The sequence below is a fragment of the Gorilla gorilla genome, chromosome 3, assembly GCF_029281585.2.
Source record: "Gorilla gorilla gorilla isolate KB3781 chromosome 3, NHGRI_mGorGor1-v2.1_pri, whole genome shotgun sequence".
In the NCBI taxonomy this organism is placed as follows: Eukaryota; Metazoa; Chordata; class Mammalia; order Primates; family Hominidae; genus Gorilla; species Gorilla gorilla.
The window spans coordinates 105,249,786-105,268,495 of NC_073227.2; the positions used below are offsets into that span (position 1 = coordinate 105,249,786).

Below are 18,710 nucleotides of genomic sequence, written 5' to 3' on the forward strand. Positions count from 1 at the left end.
CCCTGTCTCAAAAGTAAATAAATAAATAAAATTCCTGCTAATGAGATCCTCAAAGCAACTCTGATTTATTCTGTTCAAGACCCACTTGTTCAATCCATCATTCCATTCCCAGTGTGAGTCCCATTAATTCCTTTTCCCCTCCTCAAGCTAGTAAGCATCAACTGACTGCAACCAAAAAAATGCTACTATAACTTCTTATAGGAAGTAAATGAAAGGTGTGGAGGTTCTCATTTTAAGGTCAATTTATCATAATCATGCATTTTCCTTGCTTCCTCTTATCCAACTCAGAAAATAAATTCCTAAAGGGTAATTTTGCCTTCCAAAGTGTGACATGAGAACCCTCATGCCTAACATGCTTTTTCATATCCTCCTATTTCACAAGAAAGCATATTTACTTCAGTGTTTAAGTTTGTTCATTTTAGCAGCAGTTCCCTGTTAAGACGTTACTATGAGGCATCAGCAGTTCTTTGCACCTCGTGATGCCATACCAATGCCAATAAAGCAGACTAAATGATTACTGATCAACAATACTTAATAGTATATAGAAAAAAAAAAGATACTTAGTAGTTCATCAAAGAATGTCAAGCCCAGCCTGTCTCTGCTCTCCAAGTGCCTGGCTTCGCCTGTCACTTAAATCCTAGATCACCAATACGGACTTGTGATAGAAGATGTTTTTGCAGTTTCGCCCCAATCTTTAATTCTGGATCAAGTCATCACTATCATTACCCAGCCTTCATACTGCAGATTAGATAGTTAGGATTTCTAGCTTGTTATGATGCCTACCCTGTTCTACTCCTTCCCCTTCTGCTGTCCTTTTCCTGTTTATAGCTCAGCTATTATAACTAAGCTTCTGCTTAGACACTTTTGGAGGTCCCTAGTCTGATCCCTTCCTGGCTTTTCTCTTCCTAGGACTGAGAAGTCTACTTTAAATTTCCAATCCCAAGGACTGATAGCTAGAGTCCAGTACCCACAGACAGAATTATCTGGTGGCCACTCATACATATACAAGCATGTATGTTTGCATTCATTTCGTCATTTACACACACACACCCTCCTATTTCAGATTCCATATGGTTCTTCCCCTTGAATTCCCATTAATAGGTTGACTGAATTATTCTCTGGCTGTTTAACCCTGGTATGGCCTACCAAAAAGAACTTTTCCTCAGCGCCTATAGTTAAGGTTAGATTGACCTTAACATGTAGCACTATACCTTAAATGTGGACTGATTCTAGTCTGTCCTGCATAATAGTTACCTCTGCCCTACTCTACAACTTGGCCATGTGCTCCCATATCACAAATACAACAAAGTTCTATCAAATTTTGAGATATGGAAAAAGTAAGCAAGCTCACAGAATTTTAAAACATAGAAAATATACGAAAGAAAAAAGTTATTTTCTAAATGGCATAAGCTGGAAACTTGGCAGTATAGTACAATTAAAACAATAACATAATATAGGAAAGAATCCCACACATTTACACGCCCAAATTTATTTTTCAATCACCAGATAAATTTTAAAATGGGAGAAATGACAATGACTACATTACATTTTGTAAATATGTTCTAGATTATAGCATATTGAAAAGGCCATCTGATTCTCAAGAGTTCTAGAAGCAATTTCTTAATGCAAAACTTAAGGTACATCAGAGCAATGAAAGAGTATATATATCTAGTCACATAAATCAGTGCCTCTTCTGAACAATGCTGAATTCTTCTCTATGAAACGTATTCAATTTCTAATTCTCTTTAGTGCCAAAAAATGGGACTCCTATCACTTTCTCCAAAATCTAGTTTTGTTATTAATATTACACCTTCATTAAAGTTGTTTCCTCTGCTTTCTCTACAACCTTGATTCCTAGCTAAAGATCAAGCCACAGATGGGATCACCACCAAAAAAACTACCAAGTAGCCGAAGACTCAAGGACAAAAGTAAATATATTTACCTCAGGCCCCTTATAAGCCAACAGAACTGCAGTAAGAACAAGTGCAGTAGATAATAAAGAATTCTAAATACTGTGGCTAAGGTGGGAAGCCAATGACATCTCAAAAATAGATGCTGTTTGCGTATGTTTATTGCAGCACTATTCACAATAGCAAAGACTTGGAACCAACCCAAATGTCCACTGATGATAGACTGGATAAAGAAAAAGTGGCACATATACACCATGGAATACTATGCAGCCATAAAAAAGAATGAGTTCATGTGCTTTGCAGGGACATGGATGAAGCTGGAAAACATCACTCTCAGCAAACTAACACAGGAACAGAAAACCAAACACCACATGTTCTCATTCATAAGTGGGAGTTGAACAATGAGAACACATGGACACAGGGAGGGGAACATCACACATTGGGAGCTATCGGGGGTTGGGGGGCAAGGGGAGGGAGAGCATTAGGACAAAAACCTAATGCATGAGGGGTTTAAAACCTAGATGATGGGTTGATAGGTGAAGCAAACCACCATGGCACATGTATACCTATGTAACAAACCTGCATGTTGTGCACACATATCCCAGAACTTAAAGTTTAATAATAAAAAAAAGGTTACAGTATTTAATATAGGCTAAACTAGTATATGAACTCTTTGAAAGAAGTAATAGCATCTCATCATCTTAATAATTTCAGCCGGGCAAGGTGGCTCACACCTGTAATCTCAGCACTTTGGGAGGCCAAGGCGGGTGGATCATGACGTTAGGAGATCGAGACCATCCTGGTTAACACGGTGAAACCCCGTCTCTATTAAAATACAAAAACTTAGCCTGGCATGGTGGCATGCGCCTGTAGTCCCAGCTACTTGGGAGGCTGAGGCAGGAGAATCGTTTGAACCCAGGAGGCGGAGGCTGCAGTGAGCGGAGATAGCATCACTGCACTCCAGCCTGGGCAACAGAGGGAGACTCCAACTCAAAAAATAAAAAATAAAAAAATAGTTTCAGCACACAAAGTAGACACTGAATAAACACACTGAATGAAAAAGTAAATCAAGAGTTTAGATGGTTAGTAAAGAAGTGTCAAATGTACTCAGCTTATACTGCAATACAATCACTGCAGAATGTCAATTACTAGGGAGGGCCTTACTCTAAGGAGACAAAGTGTAACGTAAGTGCTAAGAAACTCACTTTTTCCAAAAACTACTCCCTATTCATTAATAAACACAATGCAAAATGCATCTCACATTGGGGATTAATTTCATGTACTCTTTCCCTTTTGCCAGGCAATTATTTACCTCTATTCTAATTTTATATTCCTATGACCCTTTCCTCACAGGATGCTTAATATTTATCTTTTAAAAATCCATTTTATTACTTGTTTATTTGAATAGGACTTCTCTGTATTTCGGGCATCTGGGAATGAGTTACTGGTCAACATGTTTATCTTCTATTTTCTTTGTTTGTTTTTATCATATTTTTTCCATCAACATCAACATACAAAAATCTTCAAAACCGCTGTTCACAGCCATGCTTTCCTTTGTAACAGAAGTCACAGTGGGTTGAACTCTCATGAAGAAAACAGATTATCTGATGCCAGAGCAGTCTTTACTAATTTAATTACTTTACCATCTTTAAAAATTGTAAATAAAAATACAATTTGTATTGATCCTTTAAATGATAACAGATGATGTAATATAAAAAATCTAACTTAAAGCCTGTGCACAATACTTACTTCTGCTACTTAGAAGTATGATATATATCTATATCTCAACAACATGCCACAAATGCTATATAGTAAAATCACTTCTGAACTTTAACAAAACTCAAAAAAGCACACAGATGTGAACGTAAGCCATGCCCGATGTTAAATAACAAAACCAAAGTAACAATTAGATACTGCAATGCAACCAATTTTCTTCCATTAAAATAGTGCTTGCCAAACAAAATCTTCATTGGACTGGAATGATGCTTTGCCAGATGACATCAGGATAGGCAAAGCCACTATTAAACCCTGTGCTAAAGTGGGTGTCAATAAGCAGAGTAGGAAGAAGAAAGGCTGGAATATGAGGAGACTTTTAAACATCTATCAACACTGGCAAACCACAGTCAAAAAGTAGTTCATTTTTGATGAAAGTTTTAGTCAGGCTGAGAAAACTGAAAGTGCAAGAAAATCCACAGAGAAAGAAAAATCAGCTTTCTAAGAAAGACACAATACTCTTTTCCAAGCTATGAATAGAGATGACAAGTACTATCACCTCAGAAAAGCAATGCAGTACAACTTTTCCCTGCCCTGCCCCAACCACACAAATACCTATCAGTGGTAGTAGTGGCCTTAATGCATTTTCAGCAGCTGCCATGTCTTGACAGGCTTCCTCACATCCTCCTGAAAGTAAAAACACCTATGCCAACCCATGCGGTGGTTATGCAACCTAAGACAAGCTGGGAATCACTGAACTTATTTACTCTGGTGACTCAGATATAAATCTAGGTCTCTGTGGAAAAAGAGGTGGAGAACATAAAAGAATGTATGACACCATTTTTCATTAATATTTATTGTATAACTGAAGCAAACTCAAAAGATTTTCTGCTCTCTATAGGTTTGACAAAGAAATTAGCTTTCAGAAATGCTTCAGGTTTGACCAGGTACAATGTACCATCTGCTACACTGAATGACCTGAGGCAAAAACAACACCCCTTTATATAGAACTTTTATTTTCTCTGTCTTTTTCTTGCTTTCCTCTCATCGTGTTGCCATTCACCAACATCTTACTTTCCCTTCTTCTTCCAGCTTATTCTTTAAAGCCTGCCAGTGACAGCTACCACTCAGCAATGCTGAACTCCACAATATCAAGAAATTTTTTTCAATGCTATTCCACTCAGAAATAATTTAAACATTGCAACTTCAAAAAATAAAACAGCAAAATAAATTAATACTCATCTTGACCAAAAAAAAAAATTTCTGGATTTAGCAAATTAAGTGAAATATATAAATTACATCTGTCATTAATGTAGCAGATCAAACTTAAAAAGCATTCACGGTAGATTGGTGCAGCCATTATGGAAAATAGTATGGAGGGTCCTAAAGAAATTAAAACTAGGATTACCTATAACCCAACAACCTTTCTTCTGGGTGTATACACAAAGGAAATGAAATCACCACCTCTAATAGATGCATTCCTCATGTTCACTGCAGCATTATTCATTATGGCCAAAGTATGGAAACAACCTTGGTATCCCTCAACTATCAAATGGATGAAGAAACTATGGTGTATAATAAAAAATGGAATATTATTCAGCCTTAAAAAAAAAAGAAGGGGATCTTGTCATTTGCCACAACATGAGTTGACCTGAAGGATATTACACTATGTGAAATAAGCCAGACACCAAAAGAAAAATATTGCATGATCTCACTTATATCTGGTATCAAAAAAAAAAAAAGCTCAAATATTCACAGAGACAGGGAATAAAACTAGTTATGAGGGTCACGGTTGCGCAGAGGAAATGGGAGAGGTGTCTCAAAAGATACAAAACAGTATATATGCAGGATGAACAAATCTAAAGATCTCATTAACTGACAATGTATTGTATTCAGGATTTTTGCTAAATGAGCAGGTCATAGCTGCTTTTGACACACGGGAAAAATGGGTAACTATGTGAGATGATAGATATGTTCATTTGTTTCACCACTGTAAACATTTTACTACTTATGTTATCTCATAACATCATGTGAATATCTTAAATATACACAATAAAATGTATTTTTTAAAAAAAGAATACATGCTAGGGAAGTCATACTTAGTACAATTTTTATGATGACCTAGTTGTAAAATGCTTCAGGAGCAAGAGTAAGATTCTCATATTATAAGTATTTTTTTTCCTAAGTATCTTACATTATCCCTAATCCTTTTCTTCTTTACTTAAATATTATATTTGGGCTAATATTTTTCCCCAAGAAACCTGTTCTGATTCACTGAGAGTGAAATCTATCAATTTTATATGTCCTATAATTTTGATATAAATAAATTTCACAACTCCCACCAAAGAAATTCGATCAATCTCCCTGATATGCAGATCAAACATCGTATCTTAGGGTTCTCTTAATCAGTTCAACCAAAAATAATCTTTCTACTCATTAAGTGTCCATAGCACTTCTGTACCTCTCAGACTCATCAAATACCATTCAATTATGTATCTACCTATCTTATCTCCACTATGTTATAAAGTTATTGAGGGCAGAACTACCCAGGTGTAAAGCATCCATGCATAGTACCCATGATACCCAGCACAATCACAATAAACTATGTTATCATCTTTAGAAAAAAAAGCTTACAGAATTATTATTATGTATCATAACATCACTTGAGAGTCTATTTACATACGATCATCATTTTGGGAAATAAGAACTAGATTCCCAGGTAGCAAGTTTAATCCCTGATACTTGATCTAATTTAGTCCCTACTCATTACACAAATAAATCAAGCTAAATAAAATTATTAAGTAATCAATACACAATGATTGTTCTACAAATAACTGATACAGAGTTTATTTTTATTTCATACTTATTTACTCAACTATGGCATTTATCATCTAACTCACCTAATACTGTGTTTTAATGGGCAATGCCATGGGGAAAGAACTTGGGCTGTAGGGTCAAAGAGACACAAAAAGACTCCAGGCTTTAATCAAAGAAATCTGACTATAAATTTATCTATAAATTTATAGGGATTTCTAGGGTGAACAGAAAAAAGAAACATAATAAAACACATATTATCATTCTTTCATTTTTAGTAAACAGTCTTAGAGTTCCTCAGAGTAACAGTGAACATTTATTTTCTTAATTTTCTGACAACATGTTTACTGTCTATTTACATTTATTCACTCAACAAATGTTTACTGAAAGTCAATCATATTCCTACATTATGTGTCTAGAGAGAAAATAAAATTTGCTGAAATATATTATACAATGTCTGGTAATGTTCTATAGCTGCTTATTTAGCTGCACTATTAATTTTTCCAAACTTTCTCTAGAATCAGCACAGTGACAGCAGATACTTAATAAACACTCTTTGGCTAACTGCTCAATATTTCTTGCTTTATTTGTTACATGTTAAGAAAGCTCCCAGTAGCCAGGCACAGTGGCTCGCTCCTGTAATTTTGGCACTGTGGGAGGCTGAGGCAGGTGGATCACTTGAGCTCAGGAGTTGAAGACCAGCCTGGCCAATACAGCAAAACTCTGTCTTTGCAAAAAATACAAAAATTAGCCAGGCAGGGTGGCATGCCTGTATTCTTAGCTATTCAGGAGGCTGAGGCAGGTAAATCGCTTGAACCCAGGAGGCAGAGGTTGCAGTGAACCGAGATTGTGCCACTGCACTCCAGCCTGGGGACGGAACAAAAGACTGTCTTAAAAAAAAAAAAAAAAAAAAAGGGAGCGGGAGCTCCCAGTAAGCAAATATAGTAGTGACTAAATAAAGAAGAACAGTAAAGAGGAATTAAGAAGAATGCCATGTAATTAAAATTTTTACATGACTATATCTAGGGCTGTGAATGAATTACCCTGTGGAAACAATCAGCCATTTGTCTAATACCTGTTGCTCTTCTTACAGGAAATGCAGGGAAGAAACATACCCTGGGCCTGCTGCCTACGGACATAAGGCACAGATCTGAATTTGTATACACAAACATCTTCATCCTCTGAAGAGGACAAAAATACCAACATTCTTGTATTTTCCAACATTTTTCAAAATAAGGTCACTATGCTTTTAGTAATAAAATATAAATCAGTTATTGTACTATAGTTATAAGATATTACTAATGGGGAAAGAAAGGTGAAGAGTACGTGGAGCTCTATACTATTTTTGCAACTTCCCAAGTTTATAATTATTTCAAAATTAAAAATTAAAAAATCAATAAGGTAATGCATCTTTAATAAGTGTTAGAGAAATTAAAACAGGTAAATTAAATTGTTTTTCTAAACTCAAACACTTAACATGTACTAAGTAACGAATATTTTGAGAAAATACTTGTGGAAATTCTATTTAAAGTGTTGAATACTAGGCAGGATAATTAATCACCTCCTGAGTTATTCACCTTATAAAGTGAAATTTATGTGTGTGGATGTTTTACTCAGAGCAAGGCAATAAAACTACAAGTTAATGTGCAGATAAACAAATCAGTTGTCCTTTGAAAAAAAAATAGCACATAACAAAATAATTTTGGCATAATTTTTTCATAGACCAAATAACAGCTATGTATCAAATTCCTACTTTCCAACTAATATTAAATAAGTTGGCCTCCTTTAAGTCTACATTGGCTGGAGAACAGAAGGAAACATGCTAGGAAGAAACATCATACAGGAAGAGGAAGCTGGGCCTGGTATTAATCGGCTGAGCAGCTGGTTCATCAAGTGTTGACAACACACCAATTACAACATGTCAAAAATCACCCTGTCACATGATCTCCACTTGTAACACAGGTACCAAAGGCTTAAGAAACTGAAGAAAGCTGAAATAATCCATGTCAGAACTCAATGATCGCTATTATTTCAAGGACCCAGAGTGGAAAGAAGAGCCAATGCATGAAGAACCAGAGGCCAGACAGGCTAGGGGTCCTACCCAAAGACACAGCTCTCTACTGGCAAGGGAAGAACAAGAGTCTTTTAATTTCTGGGCCTCTGAAGTGCCATTATCAATAGGCACTAATCTTTTATAGGTAGTAGTAATGAATACTTTAAAGGGATTAGGCCATTCATAAAAGAATCAAACAACTGTAATTATTTTTTAAAATCCTCACTCATTTATAGTCCTCTACACTCCCAAATACAATACTTTAAATCCACTGGGGCTTCACATGTACCTAGTTGATACAAAGTTCCCAATCTAAGCTTGCAACCTCATCAAAATACATTATTATAGTACCACCTATGTCAGTTATCTTTACTAAGTAGGGCTTCAGTTTTTTTAAGGCTTACAAGTATCTGCTATTGGATCAGCATAATGATAAAAAGGGTTGTCTCCATACACCTCCAAGCCTTGAGCTTGCTTAATTACTGCAGCACTTGATAACCATGGTGTTCTTTTGTGAAATATCACAAAACAATGATATATTATTAAGCTAAATCATATATTATACACAAATATACTAATACATGAATAGAAGAAGGTGACAAAAGTTTTCTTTAAAAAAAAAAAAAAACCTTTATGGAAGAAACCACAGGCCTAAGAAAATCATTAATAATTTTCCTAGAGTTGAGAAAACTAATGTGCTTATTTAATAGTGAGACCACTTTAAAGAGATATAAAACCAAGGCCCAACTCAGGCATAAGCATTAAAATAGTAACAAAACCCCAAACTGAAAACAAAATCTCAGCACTTTAGTGAAATTACAGTTTAGTTGGTCAAAATATATATCCTGCCTGCATTAAGTGGGCTAACAGATACAAAGTATTTCATACACCAAAAAAAAAAAAACCAAACAAAACTACAAGGCATATCAGAATGATCATAATGAGACTTCTCACAATGGACTATAACGCTACGGAAGATCAATAATCCAATATTTTATCATCTATTATACACAATCTATTGGACACAGTAATTTTTGATTAAACAAAAATGAGGGGTAAGTGACTCATATCACTAACAGACATTGCTTTAATGTTTTGCCTCAAGTCTTACATCTTCTGCAGATACAGTACTTAATATATCTCAATGTCCCTTCTCTGAAGGTTCAAAGACGTGAAGGTAATGGAGTCAGACAGGACATGAAAGCCGGCAACAAGAACTGGGAAATTTGGAGTTAATGGTCACAGTTTTATGGCCCTAATGATACCTAGATGTCTCAGGGGTCCCTGAAAGGTCCGTGGTAAGGCCTGATACTTTTAGACTCAAAAATCCCAAAGCCCTGCACCAGTGCAGTCAAGTAAATAAATCAACTAGTACTTCCTTGTTCAACCAAATGAAACACATGAAGAAATATCATTAACTTATTTCTGGTGCTGGGCTTTTCATATTCTGCAGGACTCATGTTTCAGTAGTTTATAGAACTGATATTCTAGATCTATTAGTGTTACAGTTATTAAAGATTTGGGGGCCAAGTAATAAATTAACCTGAAAAAATTCCAACCAAAGAAAGAAAAACAGAAGTGTGAATGAGCCAAAACATTCTGCAATGAACTTTATTTATTTAACTTGGAGATAAATTATTTCCACATTTCTTTGCTACTGTATTTCTTTATTATTACATTTATTTATGGTGAAAGAATGCATCTCTAAGTATTTGGCATTTCTTGCGCATAAGATTAGTGGAAAGATCAGGCTGTCAGGAAACGTTAAGGGATTTTGGGTTCATTTAACCCATGGGTTTCAGGGAAGCCGTGGAAAAGGCAGAGGCTGGTACAGGAATGTGCACTCAATCATTTACCAAGTATTTACTGAGCACCTACTGTGTATAGCTCATTGCACCAGCACTAAATGCACAGTGGTCAGCAAAACAGATTCCATGTCCACATGAACTAGCAGTTGCTAAGCAATGTGGTTGGCATCTCCTACCCAGTTTTCAATGATTAATCCTATGTTTAAGCAGTTCGATAATTCAACAAACATTAATTCAATGAAATAAAAAAATCAGAAGTTTTTCTTAAAAAAATTCCAGTTCCTCCCATCCAAGACCTCAGCCTAGGGAGGAGAGACAAATAAACCAGCTATTAAGTTTCATAATGGGAGTACAACCAAGAGTGCTAAGGGAACATCCAGCAGGGACAACCTAAGTACTATTCCAGGTAGAAAGAAAGGCTCAGGGGCAGGAGAGCGTGGCATACTTCAAAAGCTTCAAGTAGGAGACAGGAATGCATCTCTGCCATGCAGAGGATGCAATCTAGGCTCAAACACACTGAGCTCAGAAGTCAAAGTCCTAACACTGGCCTACCCAAGACTAATGACACCTCCATCAACTTGACCTCATGGTTCACCTCCTTCCAGCCAACCCCTTACTGTTCTGTGAATGTACCAAGCACCCTGCTTCAGAGCCTCAGCACTTGCTCTTCTCTCAGTCCTACAATTCTCACTCCCTTGGCTGCCTCAAATCTCTTCAAATGGACCTTTACAGAGAGGCCTTCTGATTCAGACCTCTATAAATGGCAATCCCACCCATACTTTAGCACCCCAATGATTGTATGATGTCACTGACAGTTATAATAATATAATATAGTATATAATGTACTATGTATTATAATAACTGACAATTATTGACAGTACAATTGACAATAGTAATACTTGTTATCTATCCCCCTCACCACTAGAATTTAAGCTCCCTGATATAGCTCTATCACCCAGCACTGTGCCTAACAGACAGCAGACACTCAAGTCTTTTTTTAAAAAATGAACAAATGAATGGCTGTCAGAGATGTGACTGGAAAAGCTGGAGCCAGGTTACAAAGAGTTTTTTATAGACTGCAACCCCATGTTTTAGTGCCTCTTTGATAATGACTTAAGATCTATTCAAGAATTTTAAGCAGAAAAAAAAAAGGTATACTGGAAAGACCACAATTTCACATTTTAAAAAATTAAAACAAAGAAAAAACAATTCATTTTGGAAAGAGTGTGAGGGTAATCTATGAGAAGACGTGAGACTGAAGTTAAGTAGAATATTTAAAAGACCTCTCTAATACTTCAGCAGGGAAATACAGGCCCCAAAATTGTCTTCTGGCAGGTGGAGGTTGAAAACGATAAACATTTAGAAGATAAAAACAACTGGACCTGATGCTTAATTAAATGTGAGATGTGAGGAAGACTGAAGAGTGGATGATGACTGCCAATCTCAATCTAGTGACAGAACAGGTGCTAACAGCATTTACTCAAGCTGAGGGGATAGGAGAAGAAAATACATTTTGGAAGAAAGATTATGAGTTACATTTGGGCCATGCTGAGGTTGACATGCCTGTGTAAATATCTCAGCAGATATGTCTAAACTAGCAGTTGGACATATCCCAGCATAAAATCAGTGGTTCAGATGTCATTAATACTTGTCACACAAACAAAACTTGATGAACTTCATGGCAGCAATAAAAATCAAATACACTTAACTAGGAATAAACATTACAGTATTAGATGAGAATTAGCCTAAATGTTAAAAAGGAAGGCTATAATCTTATCTATATTAACGCTTCTTACAAGATCTGGGGATGAGTTCAAAGATAATATGATCGAATTACGTCAGTCTATGAATGTTAGAAATAAGCAAACTACCAAAAAATACCTCAATAGTATAGTAAATGTTTGTTTTTTTGGTTTTTACCCTAGTTTTACTTCCCATTAACCTTCCTAATTTCAACTGAGATTGGGTAGGGGCAAGAAATGTAGGCTTTAGAGGCCTGTTATTTGAAAATAATATTCCTGATATGTTTGCTATTTGCATTTTCTCTCATCTCTGGATAACTGCACATTCTATTAATGCTACACAGCCACTTCCCCTAACTACTCAACCTCCAGATTTCTCAATGAAGACAATGCTTCCTCCTGGAAGTCCTTCCAAACTTTGAAGTCTGAGTTCCATGCCCACCCCACCTCCACACCATATGTACCTACCTACAGCATCCACACCTCACGTATGTGACACCCTATTCAACAGTCTCTTCCACTCAACTGTAAGCTCTATCATGATAAGGACCTTGAATCCTACATGCACAAGACATTCGTGTATGCATACGAACAAATGTATGAATCAATGACTGAACAAATTATCCATTTTCCGTGAGAACTGTTGAGATGTTTAAACAAACATCTTTCATTATTACGGGGTACTCAAATTGTGAATATAGCTATTCTTATTTACAGTCTAACATGACTATGTATTTTACAAGGTACTCTTCTTATTTTAAAAAAAGGAAGGGGTCTCACTATGTTGCCCAGGCTGGTCTCGAATTTCTGAGCTCAAGCAATCCACCCGCCTTGGCCTCCCAAAGTGCTGGGATTACAGATATGAGCCACTGCAACTGGCAGGTTACTCTTCTAAGGGTTTTATTTCATATCATCTTCTGAGTGAATGATACCTTATTCCAACGGGGCAACCCAGTATTTTACTATTGAAAATTAAATGTTGATATGAGGTATGTGTAATTTAATCCTTTGTCCACACTAAAACTACGTGAAATTTCAAAGACAGATTTTGGCCAGGCATAGTAATCCCAGCACTTTTGGGAGGCCGAGGCGGGCGGATCACAAGGTCAGGAATTCGAGACCAGCCTGGCTAACATGGTGAAACCCTGTCTCTACTAAAAATGCAAAAATTAGCCGGGCGTGGTGGCGGATGCCTGTAATTCCAGCTATTCGGGTGGCTAAGGCAGGAGAATCGCTTGAACCCTAGAGGTGGAGGCTGCAGTGAGCTGAGATCATGCCACTGCACTCCAGCCTGGGCGACAAAAGCAAGACTCTGTCTCAAAAAAAAAAAAAAAAGATTTTGATACTGTGGTTTCAGAAAGAATAGTAACTAACTTGACAGCCCTCAAGATTTTAAAATAAAGAACAATTCAATGAGTTTACAGAACTTGGTGAAATCCCATCAAAGCAAATTGTTGGCATACAGGGAGCCACAAAGAATCTTTTTTTCCCTTTAAGTCCAAGTAAAATTGAAAAAAAAAAATTCTTTATGATAAATTTTTTAATTCTAATTTTTTAAACAAAGCTTTATCTACCTGTTTAAAATGGTTCATTTTTTAAATTGCTAACAGCTAAGCATTAGAATAATTCCCTAATGATTATTCCTTTACAAAAAGTAATTTTAACAACATGAAAGATGAGTGCACAGTAAAAACTCAACAAACAGCCTTTAAAGGCTGCAGCCTTCAAAGTGAGATCATAACTGATGCCCAAGCTAAAGAAAATTATTTTTTTAGAAATATCTATCATAAACTTTCTATGTTGAGTCTAAACACTACTGAAAATAAGAGTAAAAAAATTTAAAGGAGATCACTACACATATAATAAATGGCTAAAGTTTTAATAACTGACAATACCAAGTGCTGATAAAGATGTAAAGCAACTGAAACGCTCAGATATTGCTGTAGGAATGTAAAATGATATCACCATTTAGGAAAACAATTCAGTAGTTCAATAAAAAGGTTACTGATATTAATAAATATACACTTATCCTAGGACCCAAAAATCCCACTCCTGGGTATTAACTCCAGAAAACTGAACATTTTTGTCCCTCAAATAGACCTGTATGCAAATGTTTATAGCAGCTTTATTCATATTTGACCAAAACTAGAAACAACTCAAATGTCCATCAGTTTATGAATGGATGAACAAATTGTGTTACCCTGGTGTAAAACAATGTTACTCAACAAAAAAAGGAACTGTGCTGGAGCTGGCTGGTACCAGCTCATGGGAGCCCATTGTTAAATTTTCAGGAATTCTGTGAGCTGGTAGCTTAATTTAGGCCATAGTGACAGTGTTTACACTACAATGATTAGCAAATGCTACAAATCAGAGATTCTTTTTTTTTTTTCTGAAGAGTATGTTGTTAAGACATTTCCCAGCACATCACTGAACAAAATACTGACACATGTAACAACTTAATAAATATCAAGCATTATGCTAAGTGCAAGGGAACACGAAAGGCTACATAATGTATAATTCCATTTATATATGCCAGACGAGATAAAACTTTAAGAGCATCAGTTAAATTAACGGTTTTCAGGGGCTGGGGGGTGTAGAGGTAGAGGACTGACTCATGACAGGGGCATGAGTGAACTTTTTAGAGTAATGGAAACGTCCTTTTCTATGTCTTGACTGTGGTGGAGACTATCCAATTATACACATTTGTTAAACTTTTACTTTCACTACATGTAAATTATGCTTCAATAAACATTACTCTAAAAAATTAAAGTAGGAGCCATTTCTTTTTTTTTTTTTTCTGAGATGGAGTTTCACTCTGTCACCCAGGCTGGAGTGCGGTGGCGCCATCTCAGCTCACTGCAACCTCCACCTCCCCAGTTCAAGCAATTCTCCTGCCTCAGCCTCCCGAGCATCTGGGACTACAGGTGCACACCACCATGCCAAGCTAATTTTTGTATTTTCAGTAGACACGGGGATTCACCATATTGGCCAGTCTGGTCTTGAACTCCTGACCTCAGGTGATTCACCTGCCTCAGCCTCCCAAAGTGCTGGGATTACAGGTGTGAGCCACCACGCCCGGTCGCCATTTATTTCTTAATCATTTCATGGATGATAAATACAGCACACACACCAAGGGGGAACTGGATTTATCAGTGTAAATATCAGGAAGGCAGATTTTGACTCGACATAAATAGAAATATAGATTTAAAATGTAAAAACAAACAAACAAAAAAACAAAAAGAAAACGGCCTGGCACGGTGGCTCACGCCTGTAATCCCAGCATTTTGGGAGACAGAGGCAAGCAGACCACTTGAGCTCAGGAGTTCGAGACTAGCTTGGCCAACAGGGTAAAACCCTGTCTCCACTAAAAATACAAAAATTAGCCAGGCGTGGTGGCGAGGGTCTATAGTCCCAGCTACTTGGGTGGCTGAGGCACGAGAATCTCTCGAAACCCGGGAAGCAGAAGTTGCAGTGAGCCCAGATGATGCCACTGCACTCCAGCCTGGGCAACACAGCAAGACTCCATCTCAAAAGAAAAAAAAAAGGTCAAGAAAAAAAAAAGAAGAGGGGAAATTTGTAATCACAGGAAATACTAAAATCAGAGGTGGATGATCCTGCCAAAGATGCTGTAGAAATGACCCTAGTTCGGGTGTGATTTCAGACTAGCATCATTAACAGAGGTTAGTATCATTAAGATCTCTTCATACTGGGGGTCCAGGGCTCCAAAATCTTATGATATTGTATGCTGTGATAATCTCAGATATACTTTGCAATTCTAACTAAAACATCAATTACTTATTTTAACATCAATCAAATGGTATTACCAATCAAAGTCTAGTATACCCTGGTTATGAATGCTGGCTCTAACTTCAGACAGTCTGGGTTCACATGTTGACCCACCAGTGTTTGTATGACTTTAAAACAACTTGTTCTATTTCCCCATCTGTAAAATGGGATTAATATTTTCCTTCGATTTAAATGAGAATGTGTTAGAAACAACGTCTATGTGCTAAACTCTTAATCACAAACATTTCTTGGGCATAATCAGAAATGAAGGACATAAATCATCAAATGTAATTTAAAAATTTTAGCTTTCCAAATATGGAATATTTATTCTTTAATTTTATATCTAGAAGTCCATAATCTTTTACAGACCCATATCCTTTTGAGAATGTGATCACCCAACAGAGTCTTTATATAGGAAAAATGCAAATATATGCTATATTCTGTGTATGATTTCTGGGAAGCCAAGGACCCTCAGAAGTATATGCATGAAATTAAGAAAGAAGCAGGGCACGGTGGCTCACACCTGTAATCCCAGCACTTAGGGAGGCTAAGGCAGGAGGATCACTTGAGGCCAGGAGTTCAAGATCAGCCTGGGCAACACAGGGAGACCCTCATCTCTACAAAAAATAGAAAAATTAGACAGGCATGCTGGCATGCACATGTAGTCCTAACTTCTTGGGAGGCTGTGGGAGAAGGATCACTTCGGCCCAGAAGTTCACGGCTGCAGTGAACCGTGATCGTGCCACTACACCCCAGCCTGGGCAACAGGGCAAGACCCTGTCTCTAAAAAGAGAAATAAATTAATTAATTAAGAACAACTGATGTAAACTTTTAAAATTGCAAAGTTAAGCAGTGGAATTTAAGAATCTCTTCAAAGCAGAGAATCCAACTAATATTGAAATATACTGTCATTTACTTTTTCAAAAACAGATTATGCAAGAGTAGAACATCGTATTTTCTAACTTATCCCTCCTTTTTGGAGGTGATATAAATTTTTTGAAACATTTTTTTTCTTTACAAAAACTGTTTTCTCTTTGTTGCCCAGGCTGGTCTCTAACTCCTGGCCTCAAGTGATCCCCCAGCCTTGGCCTCCCAAAGTGCTGGGATGACAGGCATGACCCACTGTGACCCACCAAAAGCATGCATATATTTCAGATGAATCCCTTTTAACTCATGGAAAGAAACTAGCAGTAGAAACCTCTTTCTAGCAGCTTGAGATAGAATGGTTCAAAGTATTAACATACTTTACTATTGCTCAAATATCATAAGAAGAGTTCTCAATTCTAATGTAATATATATTTCTAAACATAAAAACATACCAACCTAATTCCTATACTGAAGAGTCTCATGATAAAGTTTTATTTTTTGAAAGTGGGATTTTTTCACTAAACTTATGCACTAATACAATATGTTTTTCTATAAATTAGCACATTTTTAGTTCTGTTTTATGTTATGTTTGTTACGTCGCCTGATAGTCGAAACCAGTTGGTTGTTCTCAACCTGCTACCAAATACCAACCTGGAAATATGCCACTATTTAAAAAGCCCGAAGAATAGGGTTTTGTTTTTCCTTTTTAATTGTTTGGTGTTCAAACTACATAGTAAACCAGTTGGCAACCATTACTGAACAAAAATAGTTTTTCGTATGCATGAGCACCATTTTCCCACAGAAAACACTTAACCATTTTTAAAGTACTGGAAGTCCATGCAAGGGTTCACATATGCAGTAAATATCCTTTCAATCTGGTTGTATCACATTGTTTCTGTGAAAGGAAGACCTGATATTGCAGATCTCACAATTAAATGGTAAAAATCAATGAAAAACTGCACCTGAGGCTCAAACACTAGCCAGATGGCCTTTGGTTGGAAAGGTCTCATCTGCTTCTTAAATCCCGCCGTAACTGTGAATGTTTGCGATGCCACCACATCCCCAGTACAAGAGAACTGGAGCATCTCTGGCTCCTTCCATAATCGAAGGGCTTCCAGCGTAGGGCGTAGGGGGAGAGGCCCGAAGCCCTGGAGACAGCGCCCGAGGGATGGAGGCCGCGCTCGGCTGCGCTCAGGTGCGGGGGGCTCCGGGAGCTGAGACCCCGCAGGATGCAGCGGGGGGGCCAGGGCCTGATCCCCTACCCCTGCGAGCCAGGGCCGCCTACGCCCCCACTGCTTCCCACAGGTAATGTCCAGCCCTTTCCTCCCCTATCCCCCGAAATATCCCGGTTCCGCTCCGCTCCGCTCGCCGCTCGTGACCCCGACCCCGACCCGACCGCGACGGCGCCCTCCCCAGGCGGCAGCGGACGACTAGGGCCAGGCCGCCCACCCTGGCGGCGGCGGCGGCTCCCGGCCAAGGCGGTCCCTGGGGAGGACAGCAGCTGGGCCGCGGCCTGTCCCTAGGGGGAGCGGGCGCAGGGCCACGAGTGGGCAGCGCCTCCGCCCCGCACGAACAAAGCGGCCAGGCGCGCCGGGCCGAGGCAGCACCGCCTCTCCAGCAGCGCGGGGGGCGGGGAGGATGGCGGGGGCACTCACCTGAGGGCCGGCGGAGGGCGCGGGCGGGCCAGGCCCAGGAGACGGGACCGCGGCGGGCCGGGGCTCCGCGCCGAGGGCGCACGGGCTACGGGGAAGGGGCAACCGGCGCGACGTCCGCGGCGGGGCCCGGGAGCCCCGCGCCGCGGGCCGGGGGCCGGGGCCCGAGCTCGATTCTGCGGCCGCGAGGTATGGGAACCGGTCCGCCGGGCCAGGCAGCGGTGCTAGGCAGCAGGGGCAGCGACGCCGCCGCCTTTCCCTTCTCCTGCCCCCGTCCCTGCTCCGCCGCGTCCTCGTCCTCGCTGAGTCCCCGCCGCCGCCGCCTCAGCCTCGGCGCTCCTCGGGTTTCTTCTCTCCATCAAGGC

At 38.7% G+C, this 18,710-nt stretch overlaps 1 protein-coding gene across 8 annotated transcripts in view; it reads right to left on the reverse strand.

Annotated features, from left to right (window-relative positions):
- Window positions 1-18,486, reverse strand: part of WDFY3 (WD repeat and FYVE domain containing 3) — a 295,582-nt gene extending 277,096 nt beyond the window's left edge. For 7 of the 8 annotated variants that reach the window (XM_055384561.2, XM_055384570.2, XM_055384567.2 and 4 more), the window contains exon 1: window positions 18,349-18,486. The gene's annotated coding sequence lies outside the window, so the exon portion shown is untranslated. The remainder of the gene's footprint in view (window positions 1-18,348) is intronic. The other variant, XM_055384562.2, reaches the window with a different exon arrangement.
- Window positions 18,487-18,710: the final 224 nt, after the last annotated feature.